This window comes from Muscardinus avellanarius (genome assembly GCF_963383645.1).
Source record: "Muscardinus avellanarius genome assembly, chromosome: 18".
In the NCBI taxonomy this organism is placed as follows: Eukaryota; Metazoa; Chordata; class Mammalia; order Rodentia; family Gliridae; genus Muscardinus; species Muscardinus avellanarius.
Window position 1 is genome coordinate 19,654,801 of NC_137804.1, and position 7,670 is coordinate 19,662,470.

The 7,670-nt window shown below is 38.4% G+C and overlaps 1 pseudogene across 1 annotated transcript; it reads right to left on the reverse strand.

The window, feature by feature from the left end:
* Nucleotides 1–233: 233 nt before the first annotated feature.
* Nucleotides 234–869, reverse strand: LOC308276936 (small ribosomal subunit protein eS6-like; annotated as a pseudogene). Its single transcript has one exon. The product of its transcript is annotated as a small ribosomal subunit protein eS6-like (transcript).
* Between the last annotated feature and the right edge of the window lie 6,801 nt (nt 870–7,670).

A 7,670-nucleotide genomic window follows, 5' to 3' on the forward strand; every position in this document is an offset into this window, starting at 1 on the left:
GGGTCTTGCTAAATCTCTGAGGCTGATCTCAAACCTGCAATCCTCCTGACTCAGGCTCTCAAACCCTAGGACTACAGACGTTGCCACCACTCCCCACTTGCACTAAATTTGTCATTAGTTCCTCTTCTCAGGAAATGACCCTAGCATAAATTATTTTTTGTTTGTTTTTGTTACATTTAAAAATTTTTAAAACTAGATTCAGAAGTAGCTATTAGAGAGAATGGTCTACGTCTCTAGGCAATCTGCTCCTGGCATTTTTTCTTCAGCTTCTTTCATTCTCTTGGCCAAAAGTTTAACATATTCTGTAGCCTCTTCTTTATTTTTCTTAATACACAGTTTCTTCAGAGCAATACGCTAGAGATTGTATAACAGGGCACATAGAGTAAGAAGAAGCTGAAATCGGGGTCTCTTCCCTTTCTTGTTTAAGGGCTTTCTGACAACATATTGATGGGGATCATCTTCTTTGGAGAGACTGAGAAGTTTGTGGATTCTGATAGATCTCAGGGTCCCAGGTGATGAGGCACAGTGGTACCTGGCAATCCAGGAATATTCCTCTCCTTCTTTTACCAAAAGCAAATTGAGAATGCTCAGATTGGCATCTATAGGGCAACCCGAGATTTGTGCTCTCTCTTTCTTCCTAGTTCTCCTTGGTCTATAACAGGAGGTCAGGACACCTGGATTCTTGGGGAAACCTTGTTTGTCATTTCCACCAGTGATCTGGACCACGTAACCCTTCTATTCTCCACGCAGAACTCAGCAGCAACTTCTGTGGCCATACGTTTCACATAAAAAGAACCATGTTCACGCTAATCATCCACTTAAACATGTTTCTGGCAGCCAGTGGCTGGAAAGGTGGTATTCAGCTTCATCCTGATGCAGCCTAGCAGAGGACCTTTATGCATAATTAAGTACAGATGATAAAACCCAATACTGAAAGAATGCAGTCAGTTATCAGCTCTGAGGGGACAGGCAGACGCCTGTGGACAGGAAATAATCCCAGAACTCAAAGATGCTATAAACAAATTTGGACCTAACGCAGGATGGGACTGTGTTCAAGAGGCAGGCCACATTTGACACCAGAAAAATTCTGGTTGAGTAATAGCCTGTGGCTATGGGCTTCCCAGTGTAAGGTCCTAAGGAAAGAGCAGAAAAGGAAAGTGAGCTTGAAAAGTGCATGCCTGCTATCCCAGTACTTGGGAGGCTGAGAATGGAGAATCACAGGTTTAAGCATGTAAATTAGTGCAACTCTTAGCAAACTAGCAAGATCTAGCTTCAAAGACAAAAATTAAAAAGGGCTTGGGGTGTAGCTAAGAAGTACAATGCCTCTGGGTTTAATCCCCAGTCCGAGAGGGAGGGAGGGAGGAGAGAGAGAGAGAGAGAGAGAGAGAGAGAGAGAGAGAGAGAGAGAGAGAGAGAGAGAGAGAGAGGGGTAGGTGAGCTTGAAGAAATAAATTTTAAATATTAGAGGTTGCTTTTATGAAAAAACCTCATAGTATAATTTATTTAAATAGATCATAAATTATAAAGTAGAGAGCGTGGGAAAACCTAAAAATGCTTAGCTTCTTACGTGCCCAGTGCACAGTAGTGCAAAATAATTTTTGAGCTCTGTGAAGAACATGTTCTAGTCCTGACACCAGGCCAGGTACGTATGACATCCGCATCCCCAATGAAATAGGACTGACAGTGAAAAAGTGTTCCTGTTTTTTCCATTTCCACATTTAGTACTACATTACATCTTTCTCCAATTTCTTATAATCTATTTTCTCTTTTGTAGGAGGGAAGTGACTGGAGGAGTATTGATCTTGAGAGAAAAACCATGGCATTAACATTCTTATAAACTTCAGCAAGAACATCCTCTTCCCAGGAAATGATATTTCTTATTTCATTCTTATCATATCAGGAGAAAGATATTTCTTATTTTATTTTTTAACCAAAGGGTATATATAATATTCATCTAGCATTTGAACCTATAGCCCCGGTACATTACATGGAATCTATGCATTCATAAGTGACTCTTTTGAAGTATCTATAAAAATTAAACACCATCCATTCTATGGGTGTGTTCCAACAGAGCACACAGTCTTTAATCCACCCCCAGGGACTTCTCCGAAAAAGAAAACTGGACAGGTTTTAGAAAAAAGTCACTTGGTCCCTTAGTAATGAATAATTATTCACCCCATATATTTATCTGAAGTCGGATCCAAACGCAGCGTACCTACGCACCAGCTGCCAAGAATGACTGACACATTTGGTAATTATAATACAATTTTGCAGAGAGTATATTACTAGTTTGACATCTGGAAATAGGAAATCTAAATACTTATGCAAGTCTCTGGTAAAGATGCGTCTCAATTTGCATTTGTGTCATACCACCCTTATGCCATTCTTCAAGTCACTTTCCATTTTTTTAAGGCAGCCTTGCTAAAGTTGCTGTCACTGCAGTTCAGTTTCCTACAGGTTCATATAAATGTTGCTAATCCAGCTGGCCTACGATGCAGCAGATCCATTGTTTAAAGATGAAATAATAAACGGCCAAGCACACTGATGAAAATTAAAAATGAAGAAAGCAATACTTGATCACATCATTATTCTAATGTTTACTGAAATAATTTTGATGTAACTTCTGATACATGTACTATAAATCTGCAGAAAGTCCCATTTCCATGTCAGAAATATTGTTGCATGTGACTGATAAAGTTGAATTAGTAAAAAAAAATCAATAAAATGGATGCTGTTTTAAAGAAATAAGATATACAGAGAAATATATAATTGCAGAACTCTGATTCACTAAAGCTATATATCAAGAAGGGTATAATATTACTTCTTCTTTGTAAGTATTTTATTGTGGGTTAAACAATGGCAACTTTAATGGTAGGAGGACCTTAGATACTAACAATGAGACATTTATTCTAATCAACATTTTTATGAAGATTCCAATTTTTAACAGGACTGTGTTCTAGCTGGCTTAGTTTTTGCATTTTGAGATGTTCATTTGACCCTTGTCTAGCAGAAGAAATAAATTAAGCTGTCAAAATTCCACTGTTTGTTATAGAGATGTGGCCCAGAATCATTTTGGAGAAACTATATTAGGTTTTGCCTCAGTTAGATCCCCAAAGAGGTACCTTAGGGAGCTGTTTTGTTTATCAGATTCTAATTAGAAAATAGCTTAAAGACATCACATTTTCTTTAGCTGAAGTACGCTTTCAATTTTCTTTCATTAAAAACTAACATAAATGCCTCTTTTGTCAGAGTATTAGAGAAAGCAACAGTAAAAACTTGGAGAAGCATGATGGAATCATAATTTTTAACATGAAATCAATGGAGAAAATTTCTCTCACTAAGATGTTACATGGCATCATCATTGCGTGTATCTGAAAAAAAAACAACAATACTTTGATAAGCTGACTGCAACTTAGATCATAAAGAGCTGGCTCAGAGAAGAAACATGTCTCAGGCAACATTCTCACTGTTATAATCCAATACAATGGACCACAGAATTCAGAGGGAGGAAGGCTTATTTGCTCATAGTTTTTTGGAGACTCTGGGCTCCATCCATGTGAGGTCAGGGTCTAAGGATCTCAAGCTAGAAGCAGAGAGATCAAGGCTCTGCTCTCACATCATGGCAGCTGGAATCAAGAGAAAGCAAGCAGGGGGAGGAGAAGACCTTATATAACCCACAAGGCTATACTGCTAGGGACCCCTCCTTAGCCACCAAGCCTCATTTCCAACATCGCTGCCTTGTTTCCCTGAGGGCCTGGGGGATATTCCAAATCCAAACCATTACAGAAGACCACAAAATTGTTACTTGCATCATGGAGCACCGCAGCATCTAGAGGTACTTTGTTCTTTTCTTTTTTTTTTTTTTTTTTTTTTTTTTGTGGTACTGGGTGTGGAACCCAGAGGCTTTCTACCTCCGGGCTATACTCCCAGACCCATTTTATATTTTTATTTGGAAACAGGGTCTCACTAAGTTGCTGAGAGCCTCACTAAGTAGCTGAGGCTGGCTTCAAACCCGTGCGATCCTCCTGTCTCAGCCTCCCAAGCGCGGGGATTACAAGCGTGCGCCACCACCCCCCGGCCACCAGGCTACTTTGTTCTTTTCTAAGTATATACATGGACTAGCATATGAATCTGAAGTAGGAAGGAGAGAGGAGACTTCTCAATATGCTAGAGGGAGAGGGAATGGAGCTTTCTTGGAGGATCAGGAGAGGAAGAAAGGGAAGCCTGGAAGGAAAGGCTAACGAGATTCCTTTGAAGACACAAGCTAAAAACTTTGGAATAATTAAAATATTTGCCTGGATGTATAATGAAACCATGTCTGTCTGTCTTCTCTACAAAATCTTCAGGAAAACAGGACTTTTTTTTTTTTTTTTTCCCCTAGCACTGCTCTGCTATGCCTATGGAGATTTAAAAGGACAAGTTGAGAAGCTTTACTTTGCATCTGGTTTCTGCAGAGCAGGAACCAGCACAAGCAGCTGTGTGAACAACAGTGAGCTGCCTCTGGTCACGTCAGCAGCGCCAGCATGCAACACGGAAAGCAGGATGAGGTTGCAAGGATATTATTCACAGTTATTGTTTCGTGTATCTTCCACTCTACTCTTTTTCATTAAACAATGGTCCTAATCATTTGCTATCACCAAATTATGCCTGCATGATTCATAGCTCAGGAGCATTATGTACAATGTGTGTGTGTGTGTGTGTGTGTGCATTTGTGTGTGTGTGTGCATTTGTGTGTGTGTGTTTGCATGCATGTGAAAACTCTAGAATAAAGTTTTTAAAAAATATATTCATATAAAAGGAGTCCTGCAGAAGTAAATGGCTCTCAGATAAATAAAGTAATGGAAAATATTAGGTTAAGTGGTATCTTCACTGAGGACTTTCTGGAACCTCTTTTATGTTAATATACATTGTGTAACATCTGCATATGTGTGACATATGCAGTATTTTTCTAATTGATTAGACCCCAGAGCTATCTTCTCTCTTACAGTCTTTCGGGACTGATGTTGAGAGAAACCTTTCTGAGAAACACAGCTAAGAGGAAAAAAAGCTCGCTGCCTTTCCATCTTCTAATATTTGAGAAAAAATAAATCAAATGTCCATGTTTTCTACAATAATAATACATAACGGTTTGTTTTCCTATTTACATATGAAGAATCAATGACACAAATCTGTCATGCCATTTGGCCAAGAGAATAAATGTATCAGCTGAACATGGTGCTATAAACCTGTAATCTTGATTCTTAAAAGTTTGAAACTGGAGGATTGCAGGTTTGAGGACATCTCCAACAAAGTAGTGAGACTTTCATTAACCTAGCAAGACATTATTTCAAAACAAAAAACAAAAAGGGCTGAGGGTGTAGCTCAGAGATAGAACACCTCTGGGTTCATCCCTCAGGACCACAAAATAAAATAAATAAATAAATATGTAACAAACAAATATATGTGCATATATATAATAAAATAAAGTAAAAAAATAAGATTATTTTGGCATATAAAGAATAATAAATTTTCAGGTCTGTTTGTGAAGTTTGATATGTGTTTGCCCTGAATACAACCCTAAAGCAGAACTTAAGAGCAATAGAATAAACTGGTTCTATAAGCATTCAGGAATTTTGACTCCAAAATCTTGATTTCTTCTAGAGTTTTTGTTGCCAAAACACCTTCTAATTTCACATTGACATTGCAAGAAGACTTCCCAAATACCTGGAAGTTTTTTTTAATGTAGAAGGCAGAGCTTTAGTAGGGACCCATCCATGGTAAATTCAGAATTCAAAATTGAGACAGTCAAGTAATCTAATGGAAATAACCCTCTAAGGTTAGAAGAGTGACCACTAAAACATGGGAATTTTTGGTTTCAGCACTGTTCTCTTCATGGGTAGTGCCAGCAATGTACCAATTCCCATCCATGCATCCACCGCCACTCAAATAGTCTAAGGAGAAGTAAGATGGTCTAAGAAAGACTGTTATAGTGTAACTTCTCTGTAGGATTCACAGAGGCTTTGTTCAACACACACACACACACACATACACACACACACACACACACACACACACACACTATTCATCTCCAGTCTATTAACACAAAAGCCACTGCCAAGTATTAAAAATGCAACCAATAAATCAATATATTATTATGACAGGGGAGGGCGCAGCCTTTAATAGAGATCACAAGTGTCGTTATATGAATTTAGACTCTGAACTATTTTCTAATTCATTGAAGAGGACCAATAACAAGATTCTTTATATCTTAGTTTCCTCATCTGTAAAATGAGGATAGGCAGAGAGTTATTATAAGTAATAAAGGAGATGAAACATGCTTTTATGATAAATTCCACCCAAATTCCATTAAGAAAAATATTCAAGGGCATTTTATTTGGCAAGTTAGTTCAAGAAATATGGTGGGGGCAGAGGAGTAGGAAAGTGAACCAGAGAAAGAAAGAAAGTAAATAAAGGGTATGATATAAAGTAAGCTGATGCTGTGATTATTTGGAAGTTAATCCCACTGAAGAACTCTAAAAGAGAGTGTTGAGCAAAGCTGAGTGATTGTGACTGAGGCAAGGATGCAAAACTACTGTCTTCTAGTTCCTTACCTGATAATGGCTGAGGGATTCAATCAGATATCAATTCTGCATAACTTCTATCTTGTCCTATATATGTGTCTACCAGTGGGATCTTATTGTCCAGAGGGTATTGTTTAGGTAGAGAGAGGGCTTCTTTCATAGATATCAATTCTGCACAACCTCTATCTTGTCATATACATGCGTCTACCACATGGTGCAAGGGGATTTCTTAGGTACAGAGAGTCAATGTTGCCTTTAAAGAAGTCTGAAAGCAGCCTTTAGTGGCAAGAGGTGATAACTTTCCATAGGAACTGAAGTCAAAATGCTAGAGTGATACATGCTTATCCAAGTTTATAGCAGCACAATTCACAATGAAAAAATTATGGAACCAGCCTAGGTATCTGGGAGTATGTAATCAGATGAGTGGATAACAAAGCTGGTATATTTACACAATAGAATTTTACTCACCCATAAAGAAAAACAAAATTATCTCATTTGAAAGCAAATAGATGTAACTAGAGAATAGTATGTTAAGTGAGATTACTCATGGAAAAAAAACCTCAATTCTTTTTGGGGGGAGGAAGGTGTGTGTGTGTGTGTGTGTGTGTGTGTGTGTGTGTGTGTGCTACCTGGATTTGAACTAAGGGGGATTCTGCCTCTGAAACACAACCCAGTCACTTTTTATTTATTTATTTTTTAAACAGAGTCACCCTTAATTTATCCAGCTGGCCTCGAACCTGCAATCTCCATCTCAGCCTCCCAAATACTGGGCTTGCAGGTGTGTGCCACCGTGCTGGCTGAAATTGAGTTTTTAAAGACAAGTTAAATGTTTTTAATTTATCATATATCTTTATAAATTATTTTAGTTTTTTTTGTGGGTGTGTGTGGTACTGGGGTTCCTGGAAACCCTTCTACCTCTAGGCTACACTTCCAGACCTATTTTATGTTTTTTATTTGGAAACAGGGTCTCTTAAGCCAGCGTGGCTGGCTTCAAACCTGTGCGATCCTCCTGTCTCTGCCTCCCAAGCACGGGGATTACAAGTGTGCGCCACCACACCTGGCTCTATAAATTCTTTTAAATGTATGCTTCTCTGCATAAGAAGTTATAAA